The sequence below is a fragment of the Stigmatopora argus genome, chromosome 22 (assembly GCF_051989625.1).
Source record: "Stigmatopora argus isolate UIUO_Sarg chromosome 22, RoL_Sarg_1.0, whole genome shotgun sequence".
In the NCBI taxonomy this organism is placed as follows: domain Eukaryota; kingdom Metazoa; phylum Chordata; class Actinopteri; order Syngnathiformes; family Syngnathidae; genus Stigmatopora; species Stigmatopora argus.
The window spans coordinates 1,244,811-1,267,454 of NC_135408.1; the positions used below are offsets into that span (position 1 = coordinate 1,244,811).

General features: G+C 41.6%; 1 protein-coding gene across 2 annotated transcripts in view; it reads right to left on the reverse strand.

Moving 5' to 3' along the window:
* Positions 1 to 22,108, reverse strand: part of sgcd (sarcoglycan, delta (dystrophin-associated glycoprotein)) — a 250,164-nt gene extending 228,056 nt beyond the window's left edge. The window contains exon 1 of one of the 2 annotated variants that reach the window (XM_077592722.1): positions 21,680 to 22,108. The gene's annotated coding sequence lies outside the window, so the exon portion shown is untranslated. Of the gene's footprint in view, positions 1 to 21,426; positions 21,467 to 21,679 lie in introns of those variants that run through there. The other variant, XM_077592724.1, reaches the window with a different exon arrangement.
* Between the last annotated feature and the right edge of the window lie 536 nt (positions 22,109 to 22,644).

Consider the following 22,644-nt stretch of genomic DNA (forward strand, 5'->3'; position numbering starts at 1 on the left):
AAAAACAAGTGAAGCCATGCTGAAAAAACATTCAATAAAATTTCCAGTCGGCAAAACGAACGACGTGTCCATAATTTGGGTGTAACTGGGCTTCTCCGTGTCAAAGCTCTTTTCAGTAGGCTTTGGCCATAGGACATCTTGGACTCTCACGGTTGGTGAAAAGCATGAACCAATCCACTAGCCCTAAATCTCCTGACCAATTAGCTGCTGGCGTATGCACTGCAAACAATCACAGCATTTGACATTGATCTCATGAAGAAATGCTTGAAATGAGCATGCAAGTGAGCAGGTACTTGTCTGGTGTGTTTTATGTGCACATGCCTTTGCAAATTATTCACGTGCTACGGAAAATGGCTGAGGAAAATTACTGCAAATAATTTTGGTTCGATGACCAATAATTGATCATTCTTCAGCATAAAAACAAATATATTTATGTCGTAAAAGCTCACCTGAAAATATACTTATGGAAATGTATTGTAATCATTTTCAACCAATTATTTATTGCTGACCCCTGGTTTAAGTTTCAATTAAAGGATAAGAGTTTGGAATTAGGGATCGGTTTAGGGAGGTAGGAAAATTGGGGTAACATAGTTTTACTTTAGCAGGTAGGTCTAGGGATTTTGGTTAGCATTGGATTTTGAAGTGGGTTTAGGGTTGAAGATTAGGGTCTAAGGTTAAAAAAATGTTTATTAGGATTGATGATTAGGTTCGGAAGATAGGGTTGGAATTAGACTGAGGGTTTAGACTTGTAATGGAAAGTTAGGGTTAGGGTTATGAACCGCTTATCCTCAAGTTTCAAGGGGGTTGCTACAGCTTATCCCAGCTAACTACGAGCTCCAGGCGGGGGACACCCTCAATCGGTGGCCAGCAAATTGCAGGGCACAAGGAGACAGAGAACCATTTACACTCACACTCATTCCTAAGCGCAATTGAGAGTTCTCAACCAGCCTACCCTGCATGTTCTGGGTAGTCGGAGGAACGCAAAGTACTACCTTTATCCTGCACCACTTCATCGCGTCAACATTCGCGTCGTCAATACATCGTTTTTTATATTAAGTTCTGTTCTGTTCAGACATAGGCTTTGTCATCATCATCATATCATCAAAAGCCTATTGTCATCATACACAGCTGCGTATGACGAAATTGGTGGTGCTACTCCACAAAGTGCGTTTTTCCAGTAAAAGAACATAAATATGTAATATAAAAATATAAGAGTCACATCCTGTTAATGTAAATACTAAAATATTGCATAATCTAAGATATTATTGCACACCCCGAAATTATTCCACAAAAGGGATTACGTGTCGTGCTAATGCAAGTTCAGAGTCTTGATGGCTGTGGGAAAAAACTGCCCTTAAGTCTATTTGTCCATGCTTTGTGAGACCAGTAGCATCTGCCAGAGGGCAGCAGCTGGAACAGATTGTGACCAGGGTGGTATGGGTCCCTGACAATGTTCTGATGAGGTAGCGAGGGCTGGCAATGTCTTCCAGTGAGGGCAGAGAGCAGCCAATGATCTTCTGGGCAGTGTTGATCACTCTCTGCATGGCCTTTTTGTCTGCTGCCGTGCTTCCAGCGTACCACACTGTAATGCAGTATGCCAGGATGCTCACCACAGTGGCTCTATAGAAGGCTACCAGAAGCTTAGTGTCCAAGTTGTTCCTCCTGAGTACCCTCAGGAAATTGAGTCGTTTCTTCACCACTGCTGTGGTGTTGGTAGACCAGGAGAGCTTGTCCGTGACGTGGACCCCCAGGAATTTGAAGGACTGGACCGTCTACGCATACTCCATTTAGGAGGAGTGGGGCCAGATCTCTGCTGCGTTTGCGAAAGTCCAGGATTATTCTATAGTTTTCGTGGTGTTTAGTGTGACATTGTTCACCAAACACCACAAAGACAGTTTGTTGACCTCATCTCTGTAGGCAGACTCATCCCCTCCTGAGATGAGTCCAACCAAGGTGGTGTCATCGGCAAATTTGATGATGGAGTTAGGGTGGTGGGTCGGTGTGGTACCCGGACATTTTGTCGACAGACACTTCGTCGACGGACACTTCGTCGACGGACATTTCGTCGACGGACACTTCGTCGACGATCACTTCATCCCCGGACGTTTCGTCGAACGGACGTTTGGTCGCCGGACAGTTCGTCGACCGGACACTTTTTCGCCAGACAGTTCGCCTAACCATAACCACTCTTAAAGAAGACAAAGGAAATTCAGATATTGCGGTGGTGGTGGTTAAACACACTTGAATGACCTGAGGCAACTAATCAGTTATGTATCAATATATTACACTCCTCCCCTTTTAACTATGAAGTTCCTATTAAGACTTAACACTCAACTTCAAAAATTATCTTTGCCTCATTAACTTTTTATAACTTTACTTCTCAATTTGTAACTAAATTATTACTGCTAACACAACCATTAGACCCAATATTTCAGTCTTTGACATTCCAATCTCAGGAACTCTTTTTCACATTTTTGTATGAACAGGAACTCTTTTATTTTAGGAACAACGTTCCTCACAACTGACCGATCACAAATTCAGTCGCTTCAGAGGTGCTCTTTCTCTCACTGGGTACCTGCGCCTAAACACCTCTGGGAAACTGACTGCTCGGTTGTCAGGTGTAACTGTCTTGTCACAGGCCATTGAGCCTGGTGAAGGTGTTACATGTGTCTCTTCAGGAGAGTACGGGCTACCACCTACTGCTCCAGGTGTGCCTTTCCCCCCACATCTGCGTGAACCACCACAGGGTAGTTGTTTGTGACGTCCAGCTGCTCCTCCGGAAACCACAATGTTTCTGGTCTGGATTATTGGTTGTACAGCAGATGATCAATGTGGATCGAGCGTTGGCTCATTCCATCCCATACTAGGTAGGTGACTGGTCCGAGTCTCTTTTCCACTGTTCCTTTTGTCCACCTCTCCTTTCCTCCACGGAAATTCTGGGTCAGGACTGAGTCTCCCTCAGACAGATGTCTCAGCTTGGAGGCGGTTTTATCATGATAGTGTTTCTGCTTCCGTTGTTTTGCTTCCACCACTCGAGCGAGATCTAGTTTCAGTAAGCTGAACCTGGTCCTGATTTGACGTTTGAGAAACAGTTCAGCTGGTGCACATCCTGTAACAGTGTGCGGTGTACTCCTGTATGCGATTAGGAAGTTAGCTAGCCTGTGCAGCATTGTTATTGTGACATTTTGTTTCTTCTTCTCGAGCACTTGTTTCAGCAGTGATGCTTTCACTCTCTGAACTGCTCGCTCGGCAGCTCCACTGGAAGCGGGATGGTACGCTGGTACCAAAATCTGTTTTATTCCGTTGCTCAGCAGGAATGTCTTGTACTCCTGCGAAGTGAATTGAGGACCGTTGTCAGAAACAATCTCCTCAGGAAGACCGTAGGAAGAAAAGATGTTCCGCAACACCTCAATCATTTTGGCTGCTATGGTTGTTGGCATGACGATGACCTCAAGCCATTTTGAATGACTGTCCACTAATACTAAAAAGTGGTGTTGGTCTTTCTCTGCAAAGTCAATATGTATTCGCTGCCAAACTCTAGTTGGCCATTTCCAGAAGTGTAGAGGTGTGGCTGCAGGTAGTTTCCTCCCACTATGACAGGCTTCACATTGTTGTACTGTATGTTCTATTTCACTGTCCAGCTACGGCCACCACAAGTAGCTCCTGGCCAAGGCCTTCATCCTGCATCCACCAGGGTGTCCTTGGTGAAGATCATGGAGTAGTTGCTCTCGGTGTGCTGGTGGAATGATAACTCGAATTCCCCACAATATGCAACTTTGTTCCACAGACAGTTCATTTTTCCTGAAAAAGTATGGTTTCAGTCTCTCGTCCTTGTTTTGACTTGGCCATCCAGACCGAGTCAGCTCCAGTTCTTTACATAGCACTGGGTCCTTGAGAGTGCTCTGTGCGATCTCTGTAGCCTGCACGGGAAGCTCATCCACTACTGAGAAATATCAGATGGTGTTTTCCTCGGCTGTATTATCCTTTCCTTCCCCGGCAGTCTAGATAACGCATCTGCGTTGGCATTTTCTGCTGACGTTCTGTACTCTATACTGTAGTCATAAGCCATCAGTCTCAGCGCCCAGCGCTGCATTCGCAGAGCAGCTAAAGTGGGAATTTCAGACTTGGGTCCCAAAATAGCAAGAAGGGGCTTGTGGTCAGTTATTAAACTGAACTTGCGGCCACATAAATATTAAAAAGTAATCTTCTCTGAATAGCTTCCACTCTCAATCCACAAACAAATCTGTCTCTCATTGCTTCATCTAAATCAGGGGTCCCCAAACTTTTTCCTGTGAGGGCCACATAACTTTTCCCTTCTCTGATGGGGGGCCGGTGTCAGTTTGTAACAGATAAAATGTGTGACGATCGTAGGGGAGCTTAATTTTTTTTTATTGTTTTCCAGAAAGCCACACATAACCAAATAACCCTTTCCAGGTTCTTTACAGAAAAAAAGTCAGGAAACATATAATAACACTATTAATGAAATAAATAATAACTAAATAACCCTCTCTGAGTTCTTCACAGAAAAAACAGGAAATAAATAACACTATTTATGAAATAAATAATAACTAAATAACTCTCTCTGGGTTCTTCATAGAAAAAAAAGCCATGGAACATTAACTTTCTGTTGTGCCATGCACAATCTTCTCCCTTTGCTCTGAAGTTTATGCACGACACCACAACCGTCATTACAGAATCCCACGTCAACATTTTGCAGCACAGTGCTTGCTGGTGAATTTGGCAGTGGACTCGTAGCGGGGCGGTGAGACCCCTTTTTTCCAACTCCCAGTTCATGCGTCCCATTATTTGACCGCGAGTTTCGGCCACCATGCTAGGAGCCCCGTCAGTCATGATGCTAGCTAGCTTTGACCAGTCCAGGTCCAACTTCTCCATGGTTTGGCACACTTTGTCAAAAATATCTTCTCCCGTTGTAGTCCCTTTGAGACTTTGGAGGGTTTCCTGATCCTCGCAAATCTCAAAGTTTGCGCTAACTCCACGAATAAAATTGAGCAGTTGCGCTGTGTCTTGCACGTCCGTGCTTTCATCCAGTGCTAATGAAAAAAAGTCAAATTATTTCGTCTTCTGCTGCAGCTGGGCATATACATTACTCCCGATTTCTTCAACGTGTCTGGTCATTGTACTCACCGACAGACTTACAGCATTAAATGCATCTTTCTTCTCGGGACACACCTCCTCCGCGACAGTATCCATACATTTCTTAACAAACTCTCCGTCAGTGAAAGGCTTACCGCTGCTTGCTATCAATTTAGCAACCCAAAAGCTGGCCCGAACGGATGCCTGGTTCTGCTGAGATCGTAGTCCACTTTTTCGCTTTGAGAGTTTGTCTGCTCGTATTTGGCCTTGCAAGCTATCGTACTTGTCTTTGTGACGGGATTCATAGTGTCGGCAAAGATTGTATTCTTTGAATACCGCCACCGTCTCTTGACAAATGAGACAAACAGCCTTTTCTTTGCATTGAACAAAAAAGTAATCGTTTGTCCACTCCAGGTTAAATACCCTGCATTCTGAATCAATTTTTCTCTCACCTAACTTTTTCGCCATTATTCCGTTCTCAAACAGGTTGCAGTTTTTATATGCTTGAATAGTCCGCGATGGTCCCAGGGCTCCGCCCTCACCTGCGATCGTCCAGATGTCTCGGTAACACTGCTCGTGCATGCAACGGTGGACGTGCCCGCCTGCATCAAAGGGAAACACACTCCCCGCGCGTGTCACCAAAGAAGCAATGCGAAACCCCGCTTCACTGGGATGATTTGTGGGCTCAGCAGGGGTGCAATGAACCAAACACAAGATTAAAACGTCCCAGTCTTCAAGGCCAAATAGGAAAAAAAATCAGATAGTGTCTCTGGTATTGTTCAGAGGGCCGGTCCAAATGTGCCGGCGGGCTGCATCCAAAAAATAAAAATAAAAAATCAAAATCCGATAGCGTCTCTGGTATTGTTCAGAGGGCCGGTCCAAATGTGCCGGCGGGCCGTATCCGGCCCGCGGGCCGTAGTTTGGTGACCCCTGATCTAAATGGAGACCAAATTCGCAGTGGCTGGATAGCTTCTTTAACGCCACAACATAATCTGACAGACTCGTTTTCTTTCTGATTCCTTTTTTTTAAAATTGAATCGCTCCGCGATCACCAGCGGTTTCGGTTTGTAATGTAATGATAATCTTCCGCTTAGCACATCACACGAGAGGCTACTTGGCTTATCTGGTATGCAGAGGTTTTTTAAGTCTGTAGGCTTCTGCACCTATTATAGACAGGGAAATGTTGGCTTTTTTACCTTCCTCCACTTCGTTTATGATCATCCATTACTCAAACCTCTCCAAGTAAGACTCGAAATCTTCTTGATTCTCCTTGTATTCGCCGAGATTTCCAATGAATCTGGCCATGTTGCACCGCCGCTGTTAGCTTAGCAACTCTTGCTAATGCTAGTTTGCAAAGTCACTTTACCTCCTTGTAATGCCTTAATTTCCTCGTTCTGAAACTTGGAATCCCTACCGGCTTGAAAGGATCCCATCCTCGCCGCCATTGTGATAACTTTGCACTTTATATAACTTAATATATCCATAACAGCAATAGATGGCGGAGCCAAGTTTCATACGTGTGTAACTCTTTTTATTGCAACACTCAGAACTCCCAAAACATCACCACATCCGGGTCACGCTGTATTACACAATGGTTACTAGGTGGCGGTGGTTAAACACACTTGTATGACCTGAGGCAACTAATCAGTTATGTATCAATATATTACAGGGTGCATGCATACTAAATTGGCTCGTCTCTAAACACACTTTACACGAAACGGGGTTCCTATGTTGAGCGCTCCATTTTTAAAATAAAAGGCAATTAAATACAATTATTTTATTAAAAAGAAGACAAAGGAAATTCGGTTCCTCGGGGGGCACTGAGTGACTCCACTAAATTACTATTAACTGTTTGGTTTTTAATCACGAATTGATGTGGCTACGATTCTGACTGGATGCTGATATTTGTTATGAGGTATGCCAAAAATACTGCATCTCTGACTTTGATATAGACGCACACATTTGATTTTAAATCAAGCAATCTATTGTCCTTTCAAAGAGCAAATTCTATTGACTCTATTAATAGGAGCGAATGGGCCTGTTCTTAAAATGGCTGACAAGCGACGATGTCTAGCTCCGTTGCCTCACAACGCGCATCAGAAATCTAGTCTGTATACACGGTACCTATGGGAATAGCAAGCAAAAAAAAGAAGACGACCAAAAATATGTGAATTTTTTTTGTCTTTTTTAAATATTTCTTTTAATAAAATAATTGTATTTATTGCCTTTTATTTTAAAAATGGAGCGCTCAATGTAGGAACTGTTTAACATGCATAGTGTGTTTAGAGACGAGCCCATTTAGGACGCTTTAATAAAGAATATGTGAATTTCCTTTGTCTTCTTTAATAGTGGTTAAGGTTAGGCAAACTGTCTGGCGACAAAGTGTCCGGCGACGAATTGTCTGGTTGACAATGTGTCCGGTCGACAAAGTGTCCGGTCGACGAACTGTCCGGCGACAAAACGTCCGTTCGACGAAACGTCCGTTCGACGAAACGTCCGGGGAGGAAGTGTCCGTCGAGGAAATGTCCAGTCACGGGTCGGTGTACAGTCGTATGTGTACAGGGAGTACAGAAGAGGACTCAGTACACAGCCTTGAGGGGAGCCAGTACTCAGTGTAATGGAGGAAGAGAGGTGGGGACCAAGTCTAACAGTTTGTGGACGGTTGGTTAAGAAGTTCTTAATCCAGCAGCAGATGGAAGAGGATAGTCCAAGGTGGGAGAGTTTGTCAGCCAGAATATTATAGTGTTGAAGGCTGAGCTATAGTTAATGAAAAGCATCCTCACGTAGTTCCCATGGTGCTCCAGGTGGCTCAGTGCTGTTTGTAGAGCTACGGCGATGGCGTCCTCAGTGGACCTATTCGCTCTATAAGCAAACTAGTGAGGGTCAACTGAGGGAGGGATTGTATCCCTGATATGGCAGGTGACCAACTTTTCAAAGCACTTCATGATCACAAGCGTAAGTGCAACAGGCCTATAATCATTCAGGCTATCAATGGTTGGCTTTTTAGGGACAGGGATAATGGTGGAACAAATTCAGGCAGGAGGGGATTATGGATTGTTGCAGGGAACAATTGAAAATATGGTCAGCACAGGCTTTGAGCACCTTCCCAGGTACTCCGTCAGGGCCAGCAACCTTCCTGGTGTTCACAGTCCGCAGTACCTGTCTCACTTCATGTTCCTGAAGCTTCAGTGTACTGCTGCAGGGTGGTGGTGTATGTGTTGAGACTGGGTCTGATTTGTCAGTCTCAAAGCGTACAAAAAAATGGTTCAGTTCCTCTGCTAGTGAGGCATCGGCGTTAACAGATAAGTATAAAAAAGTATTAAAAAAAGTTCATGTAAATGTCAACATTCACGCTTTAACTCGCAAGCCACTAAGAAAATGGCTGAAGATAGGGGAATGTGACTCCACTCAGCAGCGAAAAAGAAAAATGGCGGGCAGCGTGCGGTGGCTGTCACTTTTATCCGAAAACACAGGTTTCTGAACGGACAGGACGGGAGCCTGGATGAAGGTGGATTCTTTTTCAGAAATGCGAGCCCCGGGGGACCTTACGGCATATGTCAACACTAGAAAAACAAAAATAGAGCTCTCTTAGCGGAATTGAAAGGCCGGGAGCTTCTTGGTCACGAAGCTGATGGTGGAATTTGCCAAAAATGTTTCAAAGTGCAAGCTACGGGAGACATTACGGTGGACACTGTCGCCCTTGTCCGAAAATAGAGCCATTTGGGCGGATAAGATGGCTGGACGCCACGGAGGAGCAAAGCAGAAGTTGAGTTTTAACTTAAGGCGGGCTGACGCTGTTGCTCTTATCCGAAAATAGAGCTCTCTGGACGGGTAACTGACGCCTGAACGACGCGGAGGACCGAAGTGGAATTTTAATTTCCCCCAAAACATTCATTCATCTTCTATACCGCACATCGTCGAAAGGATTGTGGGGGTTGCTGGACCTTAACCCAGCTGACTTCGGGCTAAAGGCAGACTGCACCCTAGACTGGTCGCCAGTCAGCCGTAGGGCACACAGAGCGACAAACGACCATCCGCACTAGCAATCATACCACCACCAGTGGGAATCGAGCCCGCGCCTGCCCGCACTGAAGTCAGGCGAGTGAACCTCTACACCAGGGGTCGGGAACCTTTTTGACAGAGGGAGCCATAAACAATTCATACTTTAAAACGTTATTCCTTGAGAGCCATACACAGAATTTAAAAGTAAACATACATGAAAATGTTTGCATTTTTTTATTCATTTCACCACTTTTAAAGTAGAAAAAGTCTCCCATTGGTGCATTGGTGCATCCAGGAATTAATTCTCACTGTCTGTTTCCATATATTTAGCTCACAGGTTAGTGGAGAGCCATATGCAAATCCAAACAGTTATATATTCCCGAGCCCGAGGTTCCCTACCCCTGCTCCATACCATGAGGCGGCTTTCCCCCAAAACAATGATGCAAATAAAGATAAAGAACGCGGTCTTAGTACTTTCAGAAATAGCAAGAAACCAACAAGATTGTCGGTTTGGGTTAGGGTTAGGTTAGGATAGATTGATGGGTCACTGTTGTTTTATCATCTGAGGTGTTAGATTTAGGAATTTTTGGCTGTTTGGAGCTGAGCAATAAAAAGATCATGATAATTATCGTCAAAAAAATTTTTGTCAACAATAAAAATAAAAATTTGGATAAAAATTTATTACGTTTGAACTGCAATTACACCACGTGACCAGCACAAATGACAGGGGCGCTGGTCCAATGTGAATGCTAGTTCCAGACGAATGTTCTGTAGAAGAAGAGGTTGGTAAGGGTTAAGAAAATCCATTTTGAGCATGATTCGCAATAGAGCTGCTAACACGGCGCATGAACACAAAATAACTAAGTCAAAATGAGCGATTATGAGATGCAAGAAAACACCAAACCGACCCAATAAAAGATCCAAGTGAAGTCTCCCTGGCGTTTTCTTTCTTTTTTTAAAACAGCCTTGTAAATACCGGTGCACAAACAGCAGCCTAATTGAAATGTTCCTTCACCCACTGTCCTTGTTTGAGGAAAACCTGAAATAATTTTCTTACTTGATATCAAGGAGTTTTCCCATTCTACACAAATGTTCTGAAAACATTGCAAAAATCTAAAACTTGTTAAGTTGGGTTAATAAGGGATAAGTTTGTCAAACTTTAACATTTAAATTCATAAAAATAAAGATTTTTTGCAGGTTTTATCTTCTTTTACTTTTCATAGTGTACGGAGGGAGTTCTTATTTTTATTGCACAGCAAATCATCATAATTTATAATTTATTTTCTTATTAAGTGAGATAACTTTGTTACTTTCATAATTGAATAACGAGGAAATCAATATATTTACTGATTCACAGAAGTTTAAAGATTCAAATTTGAATGAAAAATATCTAATAGCTATCGATATCGATGTATATTTTCAATTTTTGTCATATTGCCCTGGTCTACTTTAAGTTAATGATTGAGTTGTTTGATGTTTGCCGTTTCAAGCTTAAGTTTTAGTCCATAACGTTTAAATTTAACAATGAGTCTTAAGGGATTAAGATGTATCATCTTTTTAATCAATGTGAAAAGCCAATTCTTAATTTGGGTTTTCCTGCCAGTCTAGTATTTGGGAGAATAATTTATCCCCGAGTAAAATTTCTGCGGTAATTTATTTTCCCACCATTTACCCACTTTTTTGGAAGTCGTCTAAGAAAACGCTGGACATTTTGCCACAATTGATTTCAGACAAGTTCAGCATAGGGGTCTGCCAATAACGAACAATATAAACATTCATTAACTTTGAAAGGTGTACTACCCTTATGCTGAACATAAAAAATTAAAATTAATTTCCTTTTTTGAGTCGGCCACTAAAAAATATGAGTGCCTCATTTCGATTTGTGTCACACTGGCCAAAACATCCAGAAGACAACTGGAGAATACATTCATTCATTTTCTGAACCGCTTATCCTCACAAGGGTTGCAAGGGGTGCTGTAGCCTAACCCAGCTAACTACGGACACCAAGCGGACACCCTGAATCAGTGGCCAGCCAATCCCAGGGCACAAGGAGACGGACGAACATTCACGCTCACACTCATACGTAGGGGAAATTTGAATGTTCAACCAGCCTTAACTGCATGTTTTATGGATGTGGGAGGAAAACAGAGTTCCCAATGCGCTAACCACTCAGCCCTGGTGAACATAAATAAAAATACAAATAAAACCATTTGGCATCTTCAACAAAAGTTCCATAGCTTCTAACAGCATTTGGCCAAAGTGGTCATCTTTTAGTCCCTTGTGGAAATAATTCTGAATTCATTGTGCAAATCGCTCTGCTGGGGAACAGGTTATCCATAGAGCAACACAGCCTTGATTTACTGCAATCAATAGCTCGTCAGAAAATATTCCCTTTCGACAAACTCATCAGTGCATATGAGTTGGGAGCAGTAATTGAACAGCGGCTCATGTTTCAAACCCATCGACCGCAAAACATTATTGTAACTGCAGGATATCCAATTAGATGTTAAGCAACACCACTATAGTAAAATTAAGCCTAGTGGGTTCTGATATCAAGTTTGATTCTTCTGTTGTTCTTTTTTGGAGGAAAGTGTAAGATGTAGACTTCTTTTCAGCAAATCCAGGGGTGTCAAACCGGTCCTCAAAGGGCCGCAGTGGGTGCAGGTTTTCATTCCAACTCAACAAGAGGATACCTTTTGCAAGTGTAATCAGTTAATTAAAGTCAGGTGTTACTTATTTTGGAAGACACCTGATTGGTTAAAATGTCGGCACTGGATCGGTTGGAACAAAGACCAGGACCCACTGCGGCCCTCGGCGGAATCGGATTGAGACCCATGGAATAAACAATTTCTTAATTCTTCGGTACCCGGACATTTCATCGAGGGACACTTCGTCGCCGGATGCTTCGTCCCCGGACGCTTCGTCGCCGGACAGTTCGTTGACCGGACACTTCGTCGCCAGATAGTTCGCCTAACCTTAACCACTAACCTTAACCACTATTAAAGAAGACAAAGGAAATTCACATATTCTTTATTAAAGAAAATAAAACAGCAAAAACTCGCTCGCTAAAATAAAAGGCAATAAATACAATTATTTCATTAAAATTTTTATTAAAAAGAAGACAAATGAAATTCACATATTCTTTGTCGTCTTCCTTCTTTTTTTTGCTTGGTATTCGCACAGGTATTGTGTATACAGACTAGATTTCCGATGCGCGTTGTGAGGCAACGGATAGGCGTCGTCGCTTGTCGGCCATTTTAAGAACAGGCCCATTCGCTCCTATTAATAGAGTCAATAGAATTTGTTCTTTGAAAGGACAATCGATTTCTTGATTTAAAATCAAACGTGTGCGTCTATATCAAAGTCAGAGATGCAGTAATTTTGGCATACTTCATAACAAATATCAGCACCCAGTCAGAATCGTAGCCACATCAATTCGCGATTAAAAACCAAACAGTTAATAGTAATTTAGTGGAGTCACTCAGTGCCCCCCGAGGAACCGTTTCGTGCGTAGTGTTTAGAGACGAGCACAGTTAGTACTTGCACACGCCCAAATGTTAATGTGTTTGTGTTGTTGAGCGAGTTTTTGCTGTTTTATTTTCTTTAATAAAGAATATGTGAATTTCCTTTGTCTTCTTTTTAATAAACTTTTTAATAAAATGATTTTATTTATTGCCTTTTATTTTAAAAATGGAGCGCTCAACATGGGAACCGTTTAACATGGGAACCGTTTAACGTAGGAATCGTTTCGTGCGTAGTGTGCTTAGAGACGAGCACATTTAGTACACACATGCCCAAATGTTAATGTGTTTGTGTTGTCAAGCAAGTTTTTGCTGTGTTATTTTCTTTAATAAAGAATATGTGAATTTCCTTTGTCTTCTTTAATAGTGGTTAAGGTCAGTGGTTAAGGTTAGGCGAACTGTCTGGCGATGAAGTGTCCGTCGACGAATTGTCCGTCGACGAAGCGTCCGTTCGACGAAGCGTCCGGGGACGAAGCGTCCGGGGACGAAGCGTCCGGCGACGAAGTGTCCGTCGACGAAATGTCCGGTCACAAATCCTTCTAAAATGTAATGGTAAAGTTGTGTTTATCTTGAACTCTTGTCAAAGTTGCAGAAAATGGAATAGTTTAGTACTTTGGATTAATTGTTAGCATTTTTGCTTATAAATGATGCCCAGTGTCAGCCTACTTTTATATATATATATATATATATATATATATATATATATATATATATATATATATTTTTTTTTTTTTTTTTCAAAAACAAGCACGCTGCTCCAGAATGGGGTTAGCTGGAGGATGTAAAATGGAGGATGGACCCAAGCGCTGGGAAACATGAACAAATAAAAGGGAATTGGCGTAAACTTATAATACATATATTTTTTTAAATGACATAAACAACCGACTTTAATTAAAACAAGAGACAAAGTAACAAATCAAAACCATGGTCAAAAGAAATTGAATTGGGTTGGGAAATGTGAAAAGACAGAGGATTTGAAAATATGATGCAGATAGATTACGATAAGACAAAGACCAAACAAAAACAGACCATATATAAATAGACAAGGGGAAACGAGAAAATGATGAACAGGTGGGTGACATAACTGTCAGTGGATTGGTCAATACACAAGGAGCAGGCATCATTGAAATCAATGAGTAATCACAAGAACAAGTCCCAGTCAATGAGCGATCACGGGAACAAGTCCCACACAATGAGCAATCACAGGAACAAGTCCAATGGCAAAACCATTAAATGATCTAAACACTAACAAACTCAAATCCTAACATATGCTAAGTCATTTTGGGCCAGTCTTGACGTCCATCATCCAGAAACTGGGCACTACACTTTTGTTCTGTACCAAATGCACTCTATGGGTGTAAATCTCCAAATCCGAATACAAGTAAGATTCTCTATCTTGTGAAAAGAAAGATACACATTGTTCTCACAGTGGGGAGTTGCAATAAAATGTTGATGATGCAGAGCTAGTGAACGAGAAACTCATCCATAAATTATCTAAATTGTTTCAAATTTGCATCGTGACTCTGAGGAGTATATTTTTGAAAGTTGTTTTACAAGTCTACTACAGATTGTGTGCCCATGAAACACTCCACACTCATCACACCACTGAAATCCTTACAATGACTACACATAAACACAGTGGCGGGCCGTCAGGGCCTTCAAGGCCTTCTCTGCTGGCCTAAGAAATATCTGAATCATATTATATTTTGTCCATCAATACGTACTTATTATTCCAAATGGTCTGTTAGCTTCCTTTCATTGCTTTCCCCCCTGATTGCACTGCTTCCAGATGTGTGTTTTCATATTGAAGCATTTAACCAATCACATTTCAGTCATTATTTGTTGCCAGATCAGATCTGCCTCAAAGCCTGCACAATCCGTTCTTGCGGGCTCTGCTGCATTAAACGAGACTGTTGCTTTTAACCAATCAGATTTCGATTTGGCAACCCCACAATGATTTTTCATAGGCGTTAGCATTTTGCTGGCTGGGACATGTCATTGCTTTCACAAACTATGATTGGCTAGTAGACGGGCCAAAGCAGTATCGAGGCAGCCGAGATCGCAAACTCCACCCACTATGGCCGACAGAAGCAAAAATAAATAGATTCTGTTTGCTCACAAAGCTATTTTCTAGACGGACTTTTTCAGGAAAAAAATGGACATCATTAAGAAAGGGCGGTCAACTCCGAAGCTAGCAAGCCTGTTACAGCCGGGAAAATGGTGTGTGGGGCACTTTCAGCGCGCTAACTTAGCTCCACAAGCAAATAGTATATTGTTGTGTTGATTTAATGCCATTTTCAAAACGGACTATGCCGGAAATATGACAGGACAGGCTCGACCTTCATCATTAGCTTCGATGGCGATAGGAAAGAAGGAAGAAAGAAAGGAGGATGGATATTGTGTAAAAAGGATTTTTGGTGAGTAAAATTACAAATATGGCTATATTCCTAAATAATATTTCAATTGTGGGCCAAGTTCTGATATCTGAAAAGCTCCAGTGTTTGTATTTAAGCTCCAGTGTTTGTATTTAATCACAAAATGCTGCTAGGAAGTGGATTTTACCCCAGTTTAATTTTTGGCGTTTCACCATTGACGTCCATCGCTGTCTTTTCCCGGGAAAAATCACCCCCCTGGCCTGGTTGTAATGTCTCAAAAGCTCCAGTATTTGTATTCAATCAATAAATGATGCTAGGAAGTGGATTTTACCTAATTTTAGTATTTTAGTGCATTTTTTGTCATTTCACGTATGGACGTATCGACGTTCATCGCTGTCTTTTTACCGGGGAAATGATACTCCGGGCCCGGTTCTGATGTCTAAAAATCTCCAGAATTTGTATTTAATCAATAAATGCTGTTTTCGGCTGGATTTTACCCCATTTTCGGGCAATGTTTGCCCGTACGCCATTGACGTTCATCGCTGTCTTTTCCCGGGAAAATCACCCCCTGGCCTGGTTTTATTGTCTGAAAAGCTCCAGTATTTGTATTTAATCATGAAATGCTGCTAGGAAGTGGATTTTACCCCATTTTTGTGCATTAATTTATTGATTATTTTTTATGTGTCGCAGCTGTAGCTGCAGTAGAGGTTTTTTAGCAATAAAATAGTTTTTGAGGGTTGGATTGATACGTTGAAGGCGCTACCAGAAAATGCACCGCCCGCCACTGCATAAACACATATTTAAGCATATGAGCATGTTTCAGTGTGCTAATGAGTGATGACTGGTCACAAAATGAAAAAAAATATATATACAGTTGGCAATGACCTGAAAGTTAGGTTACACATTAACATTGGAGTTTTTGTTTTCTTAAGATTTCATCATTCTACAAGGTGTTCTGGCCATTATTGGACCTTTAATGGACGACCACGTAACATAACATTCACTTATTTTAAGTAATCACTTTGCCCATTAAGTATAATTAATTAAAGAACAACATGCATACACAACAGTTCAAAGGTTTGGTGTCACCCAGATAATTTAGTGTCTTCCGTGAAAAGTCAAAAAAATAAGTTTTTAATCAAGTTTCAAAATAAATTTAAAATGTAGGCAAGGCAATCACTAGGTTGGAAATATTGTTTTAATTTGAAGAATTTTGCACCAGTCTTGGGCAGAGGTGAAAAAGTGTTGGGCCGGGGGCCAACTCTGGCCCGATGCATCATTGTGTGTGGCCCGAGAAAGTAAATCATGAGTGCCGACTTTTAGAATCAATTTCCTGATTTTCCCCTTTTTAAATCAATCATTGCAATTTTTAATCCAATTTTTTTCTTTTGTGTTTTAATTCAAAAAGCATTTTGTAAAATCTAAAACTAAATATATACAAATATGTTCTGTTTTCCACAATATTGAACATAATTTAAAATATTTTGTTTCCTTTTGAAATAAAAAACATGATTAAAAGATGTTCTCCCTTACTAAGAAAAAAGCTATTCAGGTACTCCGGCTTTCTCCCACATTCCAAAAACATGCATGGTAGGCTGATTGGTCTCTCTACATTGCCCCGAGGTATGGTTGTGAGTGTGCATGGTTGTCCGTCTCCTCGTGCCCTGCGAGCGGCTGGCCACCGTTTTCAGGTTGTCCCCTGCGTCGGGCTGGAAGTCAGCTGGGATAGGCTCCAGCACCCCCCTTGATCCTAGTGAGAATAAAGCTGTTCAGAAAATGAATGGATGAAAAAAAACCAATTGTATCCTCTTATTACACAGCCTACTTGCCGAAAGCATTGATGTCCATGACTATGATCAATATGAAAGTAAATTAGACAAGATTGATTTTGTTCTTCCTTTTTCATACCTGACCTGCAAGTAGGGCGTGACTGGATGATTCGTCGAAAGTCGTTTCGCCGACGGACGTTTGACAGACAGACAGGTCGCCGAATGAACGTTTGGCCGAACGGAGGTTTCGCCGAAACGGGATTCGCGCGCTCGCCCCGCCCCCAGATCGTGTGTGTACAAGTTTTTCAACCTTGGCCCGCGGGCCATATACGGCCCGTTAGGATTTTTAATCCGGCCCGCCGCCGGCGTTTTCCAAATTATAGTAAAAATCAATGATTCATTTCCCTTTGCAGCTCATCACTCTCAATTTATTAGTCTACCGTCAATGGCAGCCTAGGAATAAGCACTCTTGGGCGGGCATGGCAGCCCGGGAATAAGCACTCTTGGGCGGGCATGGCAGCCCGGGAATAAGCACTCTTGGGCGGGCATGGCAGCCCGGGAATAAGCACTCTTGGGCGGGCATGGCAGCCCGGGAATAAGCACTCTTGGGCGGGCATGGCAGCCCGGGAATAAGCACTCTTGGGCGGGCATGGCAGCCCGGGAATAAGCACTCTTGGGCGGGCATGGCAGCCCGGGAATAAGCACTCTTGGGCGGGCAGATGTAGCAGAACCAAGCCGTAAAATGACAGCAATCGAGTCAAATCCATCCTAAAACAGCATTTAATGATTAAATACAAATACTGGAGCTCTTTGGACACTAGAACCGAGCCCAGGGAAGTGAATTCCTTGGTAAAATGTTGCGATGATGTCGCGATGGAGACAAAAAAAACGTCCATATATGTCCATTCGCCAAACGGCTCAAAATGCTCTCAAATTCGGTCAAATCCAGCCGAAAACAGCGTTTAATGATTAAATACAAATACTGGAGCTCTTTGGACACTAGAACCGAGCCCAGGGAAGTGAATTCCTTGGTAAAATGTCGCGATGATGTCGCGATGGAGGCAAAAAAAACGTCTAACCACTATTAAAGAAGACAAAGGAAATTCACATATTCTTTATTAAAGAAATTAAAACAGCAAAAACTCGCTCTACAACACAAACACATTAACATTTGGGCGTGTGCGTACTAAATGTGCTCGTCTCTAAACACACTACGCACGAAACGGTTCCTACGTTAAACGGTTCCTACGTTGAGCGCTCAATTTTTAAAATAAAAGGCAATACATAAAATTATTCTATTAAAAATGTTATTAAAAAGAAGAAAAAGGAAATTCACATATTCTTTATTAACGTATATAAAACAGCAAAAACTCGCTCGACAACACAAACACGTTAATATTTGGGCGTGTGCAAGTACTAAATGTGCTCGTCTCTAAACACTACGCACGAAACGGTTCCTTGGGGGACACTGAGTGACTCCACTAAATTACTGTAGTATATTGATACTATAACTGGTTAGTTGCCTAAGGTTATACAAGTGTGTTTAACCACCGCCACCTAGTGGCCATTGTGTAATACAGCTTGACCCGGATGTTGACATGTTTTGGAGTTGGTCTGAGTGTTGCAATAAAGAGCTGCACACATGTGAAAGTTGGCTCCGCCGTCTATTGCTGTTATGGATATATTAACAGTTATATAAAGTGCAAAGTTATCACAATTACTATTAACTGTTTGGATTTTAATCGTGATTTGATGTGGCTACGATTCTGACTGGATGCTGATATTTGTTATGAAGTATGCCAAAAATACTGCATCTCTGACTTTGATATAGACGCACACGTTTGGTTTTAAATCAAGCAATCTATTGTCCTTTCAAAGAACAAATTCTATTGACTCTATTAATAGGAGCGAATGGGCCTGTTCTTAAAATGGCCGGCAAGCAACGACGCCTATCCGTTGCCTCACAACGCGCATCGGAAATCTAGTCTGTATACACATACCTATGGGAATACCAAGCCAAAAAAAGAAGGAAGGCGACGAAGAATATGTGAATTCCCTTTGTCTTCTTTTTATTAAAAAATTTAATAAAACAATTTTAATTATTGCCTTTTATTTTAAAAATGGAGCGCTCAACGTAGGAACTGTTTAACGTAGGAACCGTTTCGTGCGTAGTGTGTTTAGAGACAGGCACATTTAGTACGCACACACCCAAATGTTAATGTGTTTGTGTTGTCGAGCGAGTTTTTGCTCTTTTATTTTCTTTAATAAAGAATATGTGAATTTCCTTTGTCTTCTTTAATAGTGGTCAAGGTCAGTGGTTAAGGTTAGGCGAACTGTCTGGCGATGAAGTGTCCGGCGACGAATTGTCCGTCGACGAAGTTTCCGGTCGACGAACTGTCTGGCGACGAAGCATCCGTTCGACGAACCGTCCGGGGACGAAGCGTCCGGCGACGAAGTGTCCGTCGACGAAATGTCCGGTCACCGCTTTGCTCATCATTATTAACATCATATTTGCTTGCAACAAAGTAAAAGCTTTGTTCTTGATAACCTTGGTTAGTCTAAACCGGGGGTGGCCAACTTGGGTCCCATCCACCACAGACGCTCCACAAGGCTTCCTGACATTTCGATCCTCATCTGTTTTGACTACACATTTATCAACGCACATGTACGCTCAGATGTCTCACTTGTGTTTCCAACCCTCCCCTTGAGTTATTCAGGGACATCAAATGTAATAAAACAACAGAAAAGATATGTAATGTCAGAACGGAGTTGGGAAGCTTTCTCATCGGCCGTTCTCCTTGCAAATGAAAATTCCCAGACTGTCTTTTCCTCTTTATTTATGCATGAATTTGGGAATGGAAATAAATAATAATTCAAAAACGAGCCGGCAGCAGTTATCGAGATACTTGGAAGTCTCGCGCTGTCAGGATTGCCATTAGATATTCCCAAATTCACGAAAAACGAAGATTTTTTTTTCAAAACAATCCCGAAAAATTATTAGGTAATGTGAAAAATGAAGGAAAAAAAATCAAAAAACAACCCCAGAAAATACGTTAATTGGAAAAACAGTTTTCAAGAATAATTAATACAAAAAGACACCCAAAAAATAAATTATTTTGAAATATGAAGGAAAATATCTACGTATTGCAAACAACAATCCTAAAAATAAATTAATTTGAAAAACGAAGAAATAATAAAAAAATAGAAAATAAATTAATTTTAATAACTGAGTTTTCAAAAAATTATTAATCCAAAAAAGAACCCCCCAATTTTTTTTGAAAAACCACCAGGGCTTTTTTTTACATTATTTTTACGGTGAATGCAATAAGCTTCCGTAGACATAGGCTTTCTAGCAGTAGAAAAAAAAATCTACAGTCATTCATAAATGACCAAAAAATAATCTTAAAAGCGAACTAAGCAAGGCTTTAAAGCAGCAGGAAATATGAATAATTCAAATCCTTTGCTATTTTTGTTGCATTTTTCATTCGGGTTGAAGCATTTTAAAAATAACATCTATTCACACTATGACATGAATAAGTTGACTGGAATAAAAAAAATAAAAAATAAAAAAACTGAAAATCCAGATGCAGAAGAATCCATTGCTAAATATCATGCATGTTTGGAGCTTTTTTTTGCTGCTAGTGGCCAAAAGAACAATTTTACAACCCAAAAATTACTTGACTTGAAAACCTCAAAGCCCCTACAGCTCTTTGCTGCTCGCCTCAAATCAAAGCAAAATTTTAAATTGAATTATTTTACTTAAGCAACTATTGCAAAGAATACCACAAGAACATTTCTTCTGGGCACGAGGCTAAACTCAATTTTAAGTATTTCCACATTTAAAAAAATAACAAAGCATCAACACTAAATGTTGCTGGATGAAAAATCCACTCCAAAAATCAAATGCATCTTTGCTTCTCTCTCAAAGTCACTCCACAAATGTCTGTCCTGGTGAAAAAAAGGTGACTCACAAAACCACAAAAACCTCAATTTAGAAAGGTGCAGGCATTCAGATAAATCCACTGGACAGCACCCACTTAAATATCTATTATTGCTCGTACACAAAAATGCAGGATTTAATTAATTTAACAAATACATTACATTGCTTTATCTTTTGAGCTGCTTATCCTCACGTGGCTGTGGGGGTGCTGGAGCCTATCCCAGATAATTCTGGGCAGCAGGTGGGATGCACCAGCATTGGTTGCCAATCAATCGAACCCTTTGTATATGGATTTAAATAACCAGACAACCAAAAGGCAGTAACACACATGCACATAAAAAATACACAAACATATAAACCAGGTGCCAGATTCAGAATTATACTGCAAAAACAAACATTCCTTTTTAAATACTGAAATTAGAAGACTAACTCTTACTCATAGATAATTAACGGCAGACAAGGAAAAACTGAGAAGCTGGCTGCAAAAGGTCCATTGTGAAATGAAACAGCTTGAATTTGTACTCAAGGCAGTTCCCAAATGAAAACTCTTCAAACTTGATTGATAGATAACCTGACGTTCCGATTTCATAATAGACTGTAAAAATGCGGTGCTGTACGCAGTAAAATCTACGGCCAAATGAAACAGCCCTTTTTAAAATTGACAGGGGCAATTCTTGTGTCGGATATAGAAAAATCCCCTCAAGCTTCTCTGTCAGCTGCCTCACTTTCTGTGTCTGGCGAGCAGAGACGACCCAGTGATGCCAATTGCCCCAAACGCTGAATGATGCAAAGCAAGTAGGACAGAACAGCACCAGACATGACTGATCACATGGAGTACCGAATGATGATCTTCAGGAAGCCCGGAGGTTTCTAAGACTTCATTTTTTTGACAGTGGGATGAAAAAACAAACAAAAAGACAAAAACCAGGGAGGTGTGTGGAAACTGAAATAATTTTGGAGTGAGTTAAAAAGCCTTACCTCTTAGTCCAATTCCAAAAACTGGCTGGTGTGAAGCCGCGTATATGACAGATTGCTTTAAAATTATCTCAAATCTAGTTTAAAAAGTCCAGGGGAACACCGATCGTTTCTCTCACATCCCCTCCTTTTTATATTTGTCTAGTCTGTGAGTTAGGATAATCCAGGTTAAAAATGAGCATCCTTTCGGTCAGCAGTAGATTCAATTTTGCTGCAAATTGCTCTGATGTGGCGTGCAGTTCTATCAGCATAGCTAAATTTGGGGAGCGTTTTTTTTCCAAAAGAGAATGAAAATAACCACTAAATCTCCTCGGTTAGTTTCTGATCTTCTCCGGGCTCGAAAAGTCCACACTGGGAGGAGAGAGCGTGCATGGGAATGCATGCAAGCATGTGTCTGTGTGAGAGAGGAATAGAGGTGGAGTGCAGCAGGAGGTGGCGAGCACAAAGTGAATTCAGAGAGCAATGTGAAAGGCAGGAGTAGGATGGAGAGGGAGGGGTAAAAGGGAGGAGGAGTAAGAGAGAATGAGAGAGAGAGCGAGAGAGCATGAGAGCGAGAGAGTGAGAGAGGGAGAGAGCGAGAGAGCGAGGAAGTGAGAGAGAACGAGGTGGATTTTTTTTTAGAAATGCGAGCCCCATGGGACCTTACAGTGGACGGCATAGCGGCATAGCGCTTATCCGAAAATAGAGCTTTTTGAGCGGTCGGCATGGCTGGGATCCTCGGGGAAGGTGGATTTTTTTTCAGAAATGCGAGCCCCAGGCGACCTTATGACGGACATCGTCGCCCTTGTCTGAAAATAGTGTGTGTGCGGTCGATTGGTCGCCGGTCTTTTGGTCGCAGTCTTTTGGTCACCCGTCTTTTGGTCGCGGTCTTTTGGTCGCCCCAACCGCGACAACGGGCGACCAAAAGACCGGCGACCAAAAGACCGACGATCAAAAGACCGTCGACAAAACAAGGTAAAACAACACGG